The sequence below is a fragment of the Cyprinus carpio genome, chromosome B8 (genome assembly GCF_018340385.1).
Source record: "Cyprinus carpio isolate SPL01 chromosome B8, ASM1834038v1, whole genome shotgun sequence".
Taxonomy (NCBI): Eukaryota; Metazoa; Chordata; class Actinopteri; order Cypriniformes; family Cyprinidae; genus Cyprinus; species Cyprinus carpio.
Genome location: NC_056604.1, coordinates 26032626 through 26049083, shown reverse-complemented (window position 1 = coordinate 26049083; position 16458 = coordinate 26032626). Strand labels below are relative to the sequence as shown.

The 16458-nt window shown below is 36.4% G+C and overlaps 1 pseudogene; it reads right to left on the bottom strand.

Annotated features, from left to right (window-relative positions):
- Positions 1–2175: 2175 nt before the first annotated feature.
- Positions 2176–16333, bottom strand: LOC122138161 (annotated as a pseudogene).
- Positions 16334–16458: the final 125 nt, after the last annotated feature.

The following is a 16458-nucleotide window of genomic DNA, read 5'->3' as shown; positions in this document are numbered from 1 at the left end:
TAAATTATTAATATTATTTTTTTTTCTGTCATTATGCTAATTTTAATCTAATACATAAATTTAATAATAATAACTTATGTAGCTTATTTAATATTACTCATTTAAATTATTAATATTATTTTTTTTTCTGTCATTATGCTAATTTTAATGATTATAAAATATAAATGTCAATTCAAATAAATATAATTTAAGTTTTTTCCCCCAAATTTTTTTCTTTTCGAGTTGAAATATGACTTGAGTTTTGTAAGATTTACCCGATGGTGCATGCCTTACAGTGCAATGTTCCTGTTGGTTACGCTGTATTATCTGTGAATGGTGCGTTAGCATTGGAAAGCATTTTTGATCACTATTTGTTCTTGTTCTATATAAAGTGAAACAGGGGCCATGGGCGAGTACAACTGGCTGAAGAAAGACAAAAAGAGGGTAAGAATGAGCTGGAAGCGAGATTTCTCACAGAAGACGAACAATAGTGCAGGATGTTATCTGATGTATTTCCACTGTCTCTGCAGAGCAGCGACTACATGGTGAAGAAAGAAGCGCTGCTGCAAGCACCTGAAGGCAAACTCAGCCACATCAAAAGAATGGTGCGACTGCGACCGCAGGTCCTGAAGATCCCTTCCATCACATCAGAGGAAAGAGTGAGAGAGCTACTGGACGGTGCTGTGAGAGAAGAGTGCTGTGAGATGTGTTGGCGTCTGTCCAGATGTGTGCAGGTCGTTGCCATTAGTGAGAGCTGGGCTGTGTTGTTTTCTGGACATTTGATTGATAATGCATGTGTAAATATTCAAGGTATTCTGCTTCGTATTGCTCAGTAATATCTCCAGAATCCTTTATGAACCAGTTTTAAAATCAGGTTTAACTAACAGTTCTGTAGTTGTTTTTTGTTGCAAATCTCCATTTAGCAGTTACAGATTTAACATGAACTTGTTGGTGTTTCAGTGCGGGGCGGTTTTGTTTTATAATGTTTTTTTTTTATTGTTATTCAGAGATTTCTTAGTGCGTTAAAATGCTGTGCCAAAATACCTCCCCACCTCAGGTGGGTGGTTTCAACCTTGATAACCAGTTATGTCTCTGTATAAATCAAGCTGAGATCAGTTACAGGTTACGGGTAGCTTCCTTTAATAGTCTTCTTTTTAAGCTGCATTTATACCCATTTTTAAAAACTTTATACTTGCTCTGTATAAACATGTAATTTAAAATGTTTGATTTCTTTTCATTGTTTTTGGCAACTATTAATAAAGTCAGTTTTAATACCATAATAAATGTGACCATACATTTACTAGTATATTATTAACTTCATTGGTAGATTCTGAAAAGGATGTCAGTAAAATCCACAAATGCTAATAAAAGCAGTTTCTTTGATTTTAGACATCAGGAACGATGTCTGGAGTATCCTAAAGAGATAAAAGTTCAGCTGCTTCATTTGGTGATGCAATCGGACTTTATAGATTGAATAAAATGTTACTTTTGATAATGAATCAAAGTCTGAGACTTCATAAAGAAAATCTAACAATAAATGCCGCTTTGGGAGCTTCAATGTGCCTCAGTTGAACGGTTCCTGATCATTTCTTTCCTTTTATTACCATTTCCAACGCTAAATAAAAAAAGGAATGAACATCACAAACTATGCTTGGAAAGAAAGACAAACTTACTGAAAGGTATTACGAGAAGTCCTCAGTAAAACAGCGTATGTAAACAAGCGGAGAAGATGTCAGTAAAACAGTAAAAAAATAAGTCACGTAACATTACATTCACCTCAACAAATTTAAAGGGACATTTTACCTAAAAATGAAAATTCTTTATTTAATGTATGTCATTTTGTTTTATTACAGCCACGTTTATATTTCAGCAACAAATTGGAATAGAAACATATCATTAAAATGCTGATATAAGACTGTCTTGATTATTAAATAAAATTTGTTTTGGTTTAGTTTTTTCATGACCTAATAACACTTCATTTTGTTTTTTGTTTTTCAGTAAAAACTATTTCACAGTGCATCGCTGGTTTCATTGAGTTGGCTTTAGCATTGAATTTTAAAACTGTATTTAGACACTGTTTTTTTGTTGCAGCCATTTCAAAATGTTCTGTTCTGTATTCTCATATCAAGCTGGTTTCTTCCAGTGCTATGGCCCTTGATTAGTGAAACTAGGTGCAGTCTTTGAGTTCCACACCTGTTACACCCTTTCAGAGTCCTCTAGAGTTTTGTCACAGACTGTTTCTGTCCACCATGCTTTTACAGGAGTGGGACGTTCCTGCCATCCAGCGATGTTCTGCTGGAGTTCTGCAGGGCCTGTTGGAATGCTGCGAGCCCGTAGCCCCCAGAGCCTGCGCCGTGCCCCGAATACAAAGACTGAACCCACAGGAACAAACAAACCACAGCGTTCTTAAGATCTCTACTGACGTCCAAATCAGTGCAAATGCGCCATTAACCAGAAAATGACCCGATCACCCATGGATTCATGTAACGTCATGTGACCTCAGGCATGGCTGGCCGCTTAAAAAGCTTAAAACATTAGTAGAATGCACTGAACTAAACATGGACTAAGAATGAGCAATATCTTTTAAAGCATTTATTAATACTTTGTTAAAGTTAGTAAAAATATAATTGTTAATTGTTTGGGTATATTAGTATGGAGGGTTGTTGTAATGACATGGACTTAAAAAAATTAAACAGTTAATTGCAACTTTTTTTCTCAGAAATTTTGAGTTTATCCTCTTAAGACCCGAGAAAAAAGTTTAAGGGAAAAAAAAAATATTGTTTTTTTCCATGTATTTACACTGTTTAGAGCATTCCAGACATCAGGACTCAATTTCTTTAAAAAAAAAAAAAACTACATGAATGAATATACGTAGGCAAAAACAAGGGACTTTTTTAAATCACCCAATACATTTTTAGTTTTCAAGATTTTTTTTTGTTTTTTTTACCAAAACTTCGTATAAGATGATTCTCAACTATGTTATAACAGAATAATTCAATATAACCATTTTTGCTTTCTGACAAAATAACACGGGTTTTCTCATTATATACAATGTATCTAGCAAACTAACTCCTAATTTGCATATTAATGTGTTTTTTGGGGCACCATGTAATGAAAAAAGGAGAATTGTGGGGGTGTAATAAGGGGAATAAAAATTGACAAGATTTTCATAATAATATTAATAGTTCAGTTAGAATATGAAATATAATCTTGCTTCCCTAGGTCCATTTGGTTATGTCTTCCAAAAACGACGTAATAAACATGCTTTTAGTCCCGGTGTGCTTCATATGGGGACAAGTATGAAATCAACACTCCTGTGTTCATAAACAGGCACGTCATATTTTTGATTTGACAACCCATAAACATCTTTCCTGAGATGTTGATTTATGGCACACAATTTAAAAAATAAGACTGATTTAAATTAGGTAGAGAGTCACTAAAATTAATTTCAGAACATTTTTGAATGACCAAGGAGAGGGCGTGCTCATGGAGAACCCATCCAATCATTGGTATCTGAAAAAGCCCTGAATGTGCTCTGAACAGGAAACCCAAGACTTACAACTGTGGCAATGTTACATCCTCAGCAGAAATTCACCTAAATATATAAGTCTCATAGTGAGCCCACGGATAAATCTCATTCAGACTTTTTCTTTGCAGAAGTGTTTTAGATCTTGCAATTTTGAGAAAAGTTGTGGAGATATATCCCAGAGTAGAGGAACGAAACAAGAAAGAAAAAATGACTTGTCAAGAAAAAATAGTTAGAATTGGTGAGATATTAACTAGGAATAGCAAGGAAAAAATCTGGATTATATTTTAATATTTAATTAAAGTTTAATTTCATTTACTGAAAAAGTCTAAATTGTAAAAAAAAAAAGAAAAAAAAAAAAAAAAGGGTCACCCATTTTACATTATTAGACTCGTGGCAAAACAAGCTCCATATGTTAATTGAAATGCCATTAACTAATGCTACCTATAACACTTACCATTGACTAACATTAAATAAATGCTATAGAGGTACAGTTTCAATATTCAGTAACCTAATGTTTGCATTCACACCTTTTAAAAGACTTCTACAGTACCCCTCGTGGAGCAGTTCTCTGGTGGAATACTGATCGGTCACACCGGACCGCCAGCGAGATATTGCAGACGAAACCGAGATCGGAACCTAAAAGGAGGATTTGGGTTTAATACACCACTTAACATTCACAATGCTACAATGTGTCATAAGCACCATAAAACAAGAAATGTGATTTTATCTGACACATTTTCACCAATGAAGTTTCTAGTGAAGATATGAACGCTTGCCACACACTTTTCCCAGTGTTTTCACCCTAGTGGTTTTCAAGAAGTCCCCTAGGCGAGTTTAAAACCTTTTGGGTTTTTTACTGGACAGTGATGACCAGCTGACGGCAGGTCTTGAGTTTTCATGAGCTCTCCTCGATCTCCTTCGATCTTCTTTCCAAAAGCCTAGACCGAACGAGAAAGAAACACATCATAGAGAAGGTTTAATGACTCAAGGTCTTTATTACCGACCCACCAGGATTGAAAAGAGGAGAAATTGGAATCATGCTTTTTTTGCATATAACTGATGACTTTTGGATATAGGATACGCAAAACACAGTTCATTCATGCATCATCATCGATGTCAAAGTTTGGGTCAAAATATGAAAATGTGTGTCCCTCAGCAGCTTCATGAATCCAGGGGACTCCACCACTTGAAGCTTGTGAGTTAATGGAGTGTACGATGAGAGGCGGCTTAATTCATCCACTTCTCTGATGGCGAGACGGATCGCTTGTATTTCTCCAACAGGGAAGTCCAGCCTTCGTCAACTGTATACGAGCGCCCTGGGTCAGTGTTAGACCACTAAACTGATGTCAGTGGGCCAGCCTGAAGCAAAAACAACACACGTACTGGATGAATGAAAAACAGAATGCAGTGTGTATAATGAGAATGCTAGCATGAATCAAATCAACTCTACCACACAATTTGGGCCATCGGATTCCTTCCACTGCTGGAAGAGTTGAGGTGGCGAGTGCTGATGCATGATGGGTAACGACGGACGCAGGCGAACAACAGCAGATAATTCCTGACATCCGCTCGGACCACAAGACCCGTCGTCAGACCAGCTCTGATGGGTCAATCAGCGTCTTGAATAACTTCACTAAATGGCACCTGATAAAACAGCAAATCATCAACAGCACGTCTACACCCAGAAAGCATTAAATGTTTCACACAAATTCTGTTTAATAGTTTATTTACGTTTTAATAATCAATAAAGAGTGGCTAATCCAAGGACTTTTTTGACATCATCAAAACAGGATGTTTAAAGAAGCTGAATTCAAAAAGATGATGGTAATCAAATGAATGAATAAAACTTTAACATTGTAATTCATCTCTAATCCTTTTAACAAAACAAATTGCTGCACAAAACATGATTGATAAACTGCTTTAATACAATGATTATCACTATAATTATTATGATAAGAAGTAACATTCTACAGTACAATAGTCAATATATTTGGTCAAACTTATTGAAATTAAATCAAACTTTTATTTATCCAGGTTGTAGTAACAGACCTGTAAGTTTCTGTGTCTTTGACTGAATTTTTAATTAAAATCCTTTCCCTGCCATTGAATGAGTTTTTATATCGTCATTCTAGAGAGGACAACGCTTACCAGCGCCAAACACGATTTTTTACGGCTTTTCACATGTTTTCACTGTTATACACTCGGGGGCGCTATTACACATCTTCTGAACGAGTACAAAACCTCCCGAACAAAAACACATGTGATCTTAAGTAGGTAAACAGATGCCATATTAAAACTAATTGCGATCCTGCAGCAATAGACAGCATATAAATGAAAACTGTCATGAATGCTTCACAGAAGTTAAAATGATGATTCCAGGAAAGTGATTATGTCTGTGCAAGCTAATGGTTTGATGGAAGCAATTTTACTGGGATTCATGCTTTGATAATCGTATTAAATATATCAGTGACAAATGAGTTCTAGCGGGTGCGGGGGTCTCTGTTCTCTCTCTCTCACAAATTGATCCAATATAGTCATTTTTGATTTTAAAATGTTATTTTCTCGCCTTTTTGCGCAAAATTAACATTTTTAATGAAAACTTACCTAATTTCAAGTTTTGATTAAAAAAGAATGCTTTAAGCTAAAAATAAAACGGATTGTTTTGTATAAAGTAGGAGGCTTTGATCGTTCTATTTTGTTGCATTGCATATTCAAATATTTTATACACAGCAAAAATATACTGGAGACCATCCACATTTTAGTGAAAATCATCCAAAACCGCGGCTTGTGTCTGGCAATTTTTTTTTTCAAAAATGCTGGCGGGGAAAGAGTTAATGATTATTTGGAACCACCCCTCTTTTGATCCCAAATTTTGCCAAATTCAGAGAAATTTCTACATTATAAAATAACTTCCATTTTTTGACTGGATTCTGTTATTCTGTCTGGTTTTATATATATCTATATATATATTTTTATTTCCACTAAATATAATACGATATTCAGATGTTGCCGTCTTAACCCTGGCCAGCTACTTTAAGAAAAGGTCACCATGAGCTTTTAAACATTATCTAAACTGAGAACACTAGAAAGTAACTCAGCATCCAAACTATGCAACATATCATCTTTTTTAAACTAGACTTATTCAATGTTTTGGCAACCATAACCTTCAGCCTGGTTCTCCAGTTCCTCCATGTTTCTCTTTCTCCATGAGTTTGTAGAGGGCCGCACCAGCTCATTAAAGCCCTGCGGTCACCGGCATGATCTCCGACTACTTTACTCGAGGTACAAACTCACGATTCAGAGCTTTGTCCAGGGGACTTTCCCTCAATGCCCCCTGAAGGAAAGACAAATACATTTGATTCAAGGACAAAAATAAACTGTCTGCAAATGACAGTAACAAGAGCTTAAATCAAATCAAATTAAAATCAAGTATTGTATTTTGTGCTCAAAATGCTGCTGGATCTTTTGCTTTTCTCCATATTTGAAGTCTTACTCGCTTTGACTCAGCAGAAGTTTTGGTGATTTTTTTTAATAAATACAAACTTTCTTTTCACCAAATTATTTGCTTAAAAATAGCGTGTGTTTGCTTACATCTCTCTCTTTACCATAAATGACCACTTGATATTAGATAATGAGTTTTTGTAGATGGAGTTTGTTCTGCTTGCATCAAGAGTCTGGAGGAGACGAGTAGAGCATCTGCATCCAAAGTGGTCTCACAGCAAGGGGAGCTGCACTTCACTGCATTGAAGGGGTGCGCCAGTCACGAAAGAAAGTGGTCGCGAGGATCCCAAGAAACAGCTGATAAAAAAAAAACATCCCACAATAATCCACAGCCACTCCAGGCATCAGTTACTGTCTTTTGACGTGAAAAGCTGGTTTGTAGAACCAAATCCATCAAGACATTTTGCACTGTACGTGCTGCTTTCGGCTAAAATATAGTTATCCATATCCATAACTAATCCATAATAATGCTTCCTCCAGTGAAAAGTCTTATGGTCTGAAATCAGGAAAAGAAATATGTACAGATTCAAGACACTGTCTACAAGCCAAAAGAGTTTAAAAAACACGATTTTTTGATCTGAGAGTGACAGCAAGCAAGATGAACATTTCCACTGGGGATGTGTTATTATGGATTATTAGACTCATATTTGTCCAGAAGGCGACAGTTAAATGTTAAAACTTCTTAATGATGGATTTGTTTTCTTACAAAAACACACCTGCTTTAAACTTGGATGATATGTTTAATTAATGGACTGGAGTGGGTGGATTACTGTATTGTGATGCTTTTTATATCACCTGTTTGGACGCTCATGTCTGATGGCACCCCATTCACTGCAAGAGCACCATTGCTGAGACACTGATGCAATGCTACATTCCTCCAAATCTGATGAAGAAACAAACTCATCTACATCTGGATGGCCTGAGGAGTTAGCACATTTTCAGCAAAATTTTCATTTTATGGTGCAATATATCTTTAAGGGGCACCATCTCAATCTCCCGCTCACCTGACCAGCTGAAAAGAATGTCGTGGCTGACCAGAAATGGCTCTGTCGTTGCTGCTGAACACACTGTGGTTCTGCTGGAGTTTGGTTGATGATCAAAGCGTCCCCAGCCTCCTGAACCTCATAATGTTACAATCTAATCACCCCGCAGGTCTACGTTAAATTTAATCCAGTCCACCTTCTCTGGCAGGTACAACCACATCTGCAGACCATGGTAAGATTTCAGTATAACAGAAGGTAAATATTATCTGATAGCTCAGACGCACCTTTTTTCACGTGTTCAGCACAGAAAACGCTGCATTGCACTACTGGGACTGGTGATGTAGGAGCTTCAGAGGAACCTGCCACAGGATAAGCTTGATGTCCTGTCGAGAAATTAAATCACAAACAAAAACAACAAATATCAAAAATCAATTATTGCTTTGAGTGAATAACATTAAGGCTATATTGAGAGATAGCATACTAGCTTACTATAGTTTACTATTTCTGCAGCATGCAGGCAAATTTTCTGTTTTCATAAAAACTACTGTTGTTTATTGGTTTATTGTATTAAAAATCTTTTTTTGTTTTTTGCTAGATTGGTGACTGAAATAAAGGTGAAATTACTTGAATATTAATATTAGCTGAATAACTATAAAACCTAAAAAATAAAAAAATAGAAATATAAAAAATTTGACTTAAACGCTATAAGAATGGGAAAGAATAAAGAAAATATAAGAAGTACTGTAATTTCAACATATATAACTAAACAATCACTAAAGTATACAAAGAATACTAAAATCTCTTTGTAAGCCCAATGCACTGAACCTGATATTTGTCAAGATGGAAATAGGATTTTCTTTAATTATCTTCTTATGTTATTCAGAAAAGCCATAAACATACTGATTAAAAAAAAAAAATAATATTTGCCTGAATGCACTGTAAGTCGCTTTGGATAAAAGCATCTGCTAAATGCATAAATGTAAATGTAAATACAATTTTAAAAGCATAATACAGTATGACACATTTACTTTTGCAGACTGCTTCACATACTATTTTTAAAATGTATATTATGCGTAGTACCCATTAAACAGTAGTTTAGTATTCCATAGCCAGTACTTTGAAGGTCTTTGAAGAGTTGCTTCTCTAAGGAAGCGCTCCTGTTTGAGGGTGACCTCCTTGACCTTTGACCTCCACAGTGATTAAAGGAAAAAGCCCTCCTGCAGAGTCCAGAGGTGTCCATAACTGTGCACCTCGCACATCAACACTGTCCTCCATGAACCATTTCTGCTAGAACACGTTTTTATCAGTTTATTTGGATCGTTTCTAACATTGAATGACACAGAAAGTTTTTAGTCAAGAAACACAAGAGGTTAACTTATCGTAAATATAGGACCATTTAATTAAAACAATCCCTAAATGTTATAATAGATTAACATAAAATGTAAATATTATAATTAAATGTAATCGATTGAAAGCAGCAGCTCACAAGAGGGCTGGAGATTTCAGCCCTGTTTTTGGAACAGAATCCATCAAGTTTTAGTCTCCCTGAATCCAATTCATCAGAAGTGCAGATCTGAAAAGATTGAAATGCATTAAATTAAATTAAATTAAATTACTTCAAGGACTGGAGAGCATGCACGGGAGCAGACTGTGGCAACTTACATTGGTCAGACTTTCCCAAAGGTGAGCGTTCACTGTGTTCTGGTAGCTGTGTGTCTTCAGGTAGTGTATAATACCGTACTTGAAAGCCTCTGGCGTCAGGAAATCCCTCAACATGTTCAGGATACACGCACCCTTCGGAGTTTGTAGATGAGCTTAAAAACAAATTAACCCTTCTTTTGTGTTGAAAATATGGGTACTCCATTTTGTGTTTTTGGAGCGTATAACTTGACTGCCATTGTTATCCATGCAATTGCCAAAAAAATCAACACTTTATACAACTAAAACAAAAAAAAAAAAAAACCTTAAAGGTATAGTTTTCACCCAAAAATGAAAATTTGATGTTTATCTGCAGGGTTTAATTTGGATTTATCTGTGCATGTTCTTTTTTTTTTTTCTCTCACAGATTTTGTTACCATTGCCGATGCATTATACGACTGACAGACTGCAACGACGCTGGAGTTAAAATCGATCATTTGTTGTTCTACGAAGAAACAAAAGTCACCTACTTCTTGGATGCCCTGGGGGTAAAGCAGATAACCATCAAATTTTATCATTTTTGGGGTGAACTATACCTTTAATTGTAGCTTGTCAAGACTAAAATATAATAAATGCATACAGAATGTATGAATTGAATCATCCACAGAGAACTTGCTGTACCTTTATATATTTGGGTTTCACAGTATCAAAACAACTGTTGTTAGTTTTTTGGATCTCAGTTATTAGTCTATTGCAGACCGCCGAGTGAAAAATTAGTGTTCGAAACTTTTACCCTCATAAGGGTTGAGAGAACCTGACATAACAACAGGTTTTCCTGATACAAAACTGTCGTCAATTCGAACCCTAACACCAACTGAAGTCACCACAATGTATACCAGATTTCTATGTGTGGAAAACTTTTGCATGCACATTAATGACCCAAAATGGAAAAGGTCACGCAAATTTCAAGAAGAAATAAAATAGGTTTCTAACCAGTGGTTTCAAGCTGTTTAAAAATCTACTGTGGGTCCAAACCTGTCCGCAACACAATATTAATCAGGGAAAGTCAACTATAGGATTCTAGAGAGAGATAAACTGCTTGTGTACCTTCCGCCTCCCCCTTTCCCGGTAGGAAACGTCATCAAACATCCTGCCAATCTGATCTCTGCGGATTCTCCACTGGTGCCTGAAATGGGGTGTGAGGAGGTTAAAGAGTCCACGTGACATAGACAGTGAAGCACTTCTCGCAGGAAAATAATCAATCCTAAAACAGAGGCCCCTCCAAATCAGATCAAGTCGTGCCAACTATAATTACATGTCATCACAATCTCAATTATTAGCTGTATAATGTGCTCTCACACACTTGCAGCTCGGGGTGGAGGTGATTAGTTGACGGACACATACTCCATGAACTTGGCAAAGCCACCATCGTTTAACCACAGATCGTTCCACACACTCGAGTCAAAAAACTACTGCACCTCGTGACCCCTGGTTTCCAAACCACACTGGACATCAGATTTCAAACAGACTTTCTAAATATCTGTGGTGCTTTTTCAAAGAAAAAATTCATGTCACCATATCATTTAGCGCATCTCTTTCAACTATATAATAACCATTTTGCATCAATCATGACATCATTGGTTGTCACAATATACGACTACTGTCAAAATCTGGGCTCAGTAAAAAAGAAATTAATACCTTTGGGTCAGACTTTATGGGTCAGATGTCGGAGCACTCAAAGAAATTACAAAAGTTTCTTTTTAAGTCAATAGAATGCACAATAAATGTAAGTAAAAGTGTCTACTTTTAAGGTTTCAAATAAGTTTTGTGAGAAATTAAATACAAAATTTGTGGTGTGGCCATTCAGTGTAACACAATATTTATGTAAAAGATTCAAACAACGTGCTTATTCTTTGAGCGTGTACATATTAAAATATATAAATAGAATTTAGTTGCACATATTAAATTCTTACTGACAAGTGGGCAAAAATCTAGGATAGTTGCAAACTTTAAAAATGTAAACTGACAACTAATTAGTATTTGGGGGTGAAGTAATTAGTCTTTTAATGTCGTCTAAAGGGACTTTTGTTGTTGAAATATGCCTGACAAGATTGTTACACGGGAGATGACATTTTAGTGAACAGTCTCTCTGTAGTTAATCAAGGGGGAAAACATGTACTGACTACCTTATTGTTTTGCTCAGAAAAACAAAATTGCAGGGGGGGCTTAACACGTTACTGAGTGTGATTTTTTGGGGGGGGTGAGCAACAACAATTCACGAGCAACGAGCGTTCAACCACTTTTTGTTTTTATGCTTAAACCCTGTTTCGTCCTTGACCTCTTTGTTCATCAAGGATGGTGAGGTAAATTGATAAACAAACTTTACAGACTTACCACCACGGTTAGAAAAGGTTCCCATTTTTAATAAATCCTGTTCTGTTTTAACTTTTTATTTTCCTCAAGAAGTCTGAAAAACTACCTGGCACGCTTCCAAAGAAAATTAATCATCACCACATCAGTTTTTCCAAACACTGATAATAAATCAGGGCATATCAGGATGATTTCTGAGGGATCTGTGACACTGAAGACTGGAGTAATGATGCTGAAAATTCATGGAACTTTTACAATACACAGAAATAAATAATTTTTAAAGTTATTAAATACAGAACACGCTTATTTAAAGTTGTAATAATATTGCTCAATATTACGGTTTGTGTTTTTTAGTATTTTTTAATCAAGTAGACGTAGCTTTGATGAGCATAAGAACTACTTCTTTAAAAAAGCTTTTTTTTTTTTACTGATGCCCCAATCAGTAAATCCATGGCAGTGTTTTATAAAATGTCTATAAACCATAATCATCATTTAACATACAAGTTATAACCTTATATTTATTGTTTGTTGAAGTAGTCCGCACAATAAGCATAATAAGCGCAGATGGTCATAAACATTTATTTTCTGTGGATAAAGGTCTGACTGGCTGTATCATTATTCATTAGACTGAAGTAGTAATAGAAACGATCAACCTGAGGGAGAAACTAGTTCATGGGCGATGACTTTGGTGATTCCCAGTTGTCCGAGGAAGAAAGATTTCTCAGAGTCAATAGGCAAACCGGACTCTCTGTAAGTCATCGACAGGCATCCAGGTTCTCCATAGAACACCTGATGGAAATCTGGGATCGCTGCAAGATCTCAAGCAAAAGCTAATTACAGACCGGGGAATTAGGTTCTGAAAAGCCAAGAAAAATTCTGATTACATTTTCCAATTATTTTCATGGCGCAAGATAGTAACTAAAAGTATGCATGCCATGTTTCAACAGCAGTAAAGATGGTGAGAAGTCGCTGAGCTTTCAACACTCATCCTGTGTTTGGGAAGTGGTAATACGGATTTCAAAATAATCATCATAAAAGTCCCACGTGTGACGGCGGTGCTGAGTAGCATATGCCGCCTGACTGATCTTCTCGGGAACAGTATACACGGATATCTACATCGGGATTCAGGTTTTGTTAGAGGAGTCAGCGGATAGTGTTGATAAGATATGGGGAAGGTCGTATTTATAATACTTTTTGGTCACGTCATCGACTCACGCCTCGACTCCATGCTGGCTTTTTTTACTGATGGACTGGAAATCGGAGACGATGAAGGCCACCAGGTAGGTGCTCATCTTCACCGTCGTGTCAAACTGATCATCGCGACAGCCCGTCGGCCATTTCTACAGTTCTCAGCTGTTGGAAGAAATAAGCTTGCATTTGTTTACATTTTACATGATACGGTCTGTAAAAGAGATATATACTCTGGTTGAAGTTGTTGAATCACATTGCAGATTGCGGAATTTATAAACATGGACCGTTAATGCTGTTTATTGTACGATCAATCGAGGTACCTATGCTTTTTTAACCCCGTTAACTGTCCTATCATCCAACCTGTGGGACGCTTGCTGCTCTTTTTTTGTTGTTGTCCTTTTTTCTCTATAAATCTTTTAGTAATCATCATAAAATTATATATCATTTTGAAATCTTAGAAGCTCAAGATTCATCCTGTGAAAACCATTTTGAAATCAGACATTGCGTTACCATGAGAATGGTTACTTTCAAATCTTATGGTGGTCTCCTCCCCCTAGTGGGGCCAGTGTCAAGTGTCATATTACAAAATGGCATGCGCTTGACGGTTCTTTTAGAATCAACAAACGTTTTATAATCTTGGCAACAAACATATCATTGGAAAGGTCTGAGATTCTCAGGATTCCATATTTGGTGTGAATTGTATATTATATATCCACTTCCCATATTTTGAATAGAAGTAAATTGACAGAGAAATCTAGAGAAAAAAACTTCATTAAACAAAATCCAAAGGAGTTTTGATGGCTCCCAAGTGGCTGTGTGTGGTATGGTATGACGCCCCCTAAATAAAAGTCTCACAGGAACCTCAATTTTTTCCATAATCACACTTCAAATTTGGAACATAACTTATTTAGACACACGGCTTTAATTTTATACCAATTTGTAGAGTAAAACCTGTTATGTAAATATTTTATAATAAATAAAATATAATAAAATTAATATAGCAAATTTTATTTACAGTACATTTAAACTTTATAACTTTTTGATACTTTAATTTTTTTTTTAAAATTCTTTTGCCAAAATCTGCTGATTTTTCTTCTTTAAAAAGAGACCAACCTTAGGTCTATATTCCAAAGTGTTCATAAATTACAAGAATTTAGGTTTGGATAGTGCACTTTAAATGCCTATTTTAAAAAAATGGGGGGTGACAGTTAAAAAGGTTGTAACAGATATTTTTTTGTGATTACATATTTTTTGGGGGAAAGAGTGTACAAAACTTCAATTATGAATGAGATGTTTCTTGGTCAAATTGACCTCGTTATTACATGATTAAAGGCAGCTGCACAGATTTTTTTTTTTTATGTATTTTTTTATGCATATTACTTTTTTTTACAGTATGTCAGAAGGGTGTTTGCATTTACATTTATTGGTTCAGCAAGATGCATTTATTTGAAGAAATTTACACTCTGCAACGATGCACATTTTTATCAGTTAATCCTGCTGGGAATCGAACCCATGATCTTGGCGTTTGAAAATGTTATTAAATACATTTACGTAAATCATATGCTGGCTTATGTGTGAGAGCCATAAATGTTAAAGTGTGTGTTTTTTGTTGAATTACGCTGACGAAGAATTCAGGTCAATTTCACCTGCTGCACTATAAAGATCAAACCCAGATATTAAAACAGAATAAAACGGTTAATTGTGTGAACCTTGGGCATGTTGGATATGGAGATGTGCCTGGACTCTCGGCGCACACGGATGGTGAAGTTGGCTTTAAATGCAGGTTCGTCAAAACAAGGGAAGGCGGCTCGAGCATGTGTCGGCTCAAACTGAGTGGACGCCAGCATCCTAAAGAGAGAAAAATCACCCTTTTCCGTTTCTTTTTCCCGTCTTCAAAAGCCACTTCAAGAGTACAACCCTCGAACAATTCACCTAGAGAGTTAAAACTCATTCACCAGTGTTGTGGTTGTCTTACCTGACCTCTCCGCGTAAAATGTTTGGTGTGGGTATATTCTGCCTTTATAAAAGCCATGAAAACTGTCCGACAGGTTGGCGTAGAACTTCCAAATGCACCACATGGTTTCCTTCTCAAATGTGAAGCCATCAGAAAAGAGTGCGATCTTGTTCATAGGCTTCAAACTCACTGACCTGCGATCCCGAGGATGTGTGGAGCCCAGAGCTGGGCTTTGGAGATCTGCAGGTTCTTGCTGTGAAGGACGATGGCTCTGGTGTGTCCCTGCTCTACCTCTAAGAGGATCTGGAGGACCCCGGTGAAGGTCATGGAGGTCAAGTTGGGGTGTATCAGGAGGTCATAGTGCTGGGGTTTCACTGTTTCTGGCAATCTTATCTTATCCCAGGGAAAAGGCAAGGCATTTGTGTCTGCATGGTTACCAACAACAAGGCCACAGAATAAAACTGCAAATGTAAAGCAGCATAAACACCAAGACTGTGCGAAGAGCATGATGAAGAACAGGAGCTGAAGAGAAAAAGGTCTTTTCTTTTGTATATGTGCGCTTGTCAATTGGTTATCATCGTATGAGCACTGTTTATGATACTTAGACGTCACAAGGAAACAAATAACCCACAAATTGTACAATATATCGAACGTTTCATTGATTTTAGGCGACAAAATTGTTTTGAACGAACCTGCGCACGATATCCGATCGGTAAATGAAAACGAAAGTACGCAGCTGTCACTCAAAATATCTAATTTCCTGTCTCGTTTTTGCTCCCAGATTGTATTATTGCATCCTGGCGCTTACAGCACAACACACGACGGTTTACACAACTGAAAAACACTATATTTGTTTATAATAAGCAAGTGTTTGCGATTAAATTGTGAACTCAGCGACGAAAACTCGTTTCTCATGAATATTAATTACGTAAAGTGACGTTTGGCGTTGTAGCTGGCCAATCTCAGCGCGAAACACTGGCGGTTGAATATTAATTAGGTGACGTGCCACGACGATTCACGAAGTTCACCGAGCAACGTCATCAATGACCTTACTTATTATTAATGAGATGAGCCTTCGCTTCAGTTGTGTTTGTAAAGACGTACGCTTTCTGTCGCAGTGGCTCAAAAAACACACGATGAAACTAAAATAAATAGACATTTCAAGACTGAGCTAGGAGTATACTTTGAACTCTTTTATTTCTGTTGGGAAATAAATTAAAAAAAAAACATACAAATACATCAACATACATCAAGATCATCCAACTCATCGAACAAGATGTAGTTTTTGTGGACAAAAAACGAAAAGAAATATA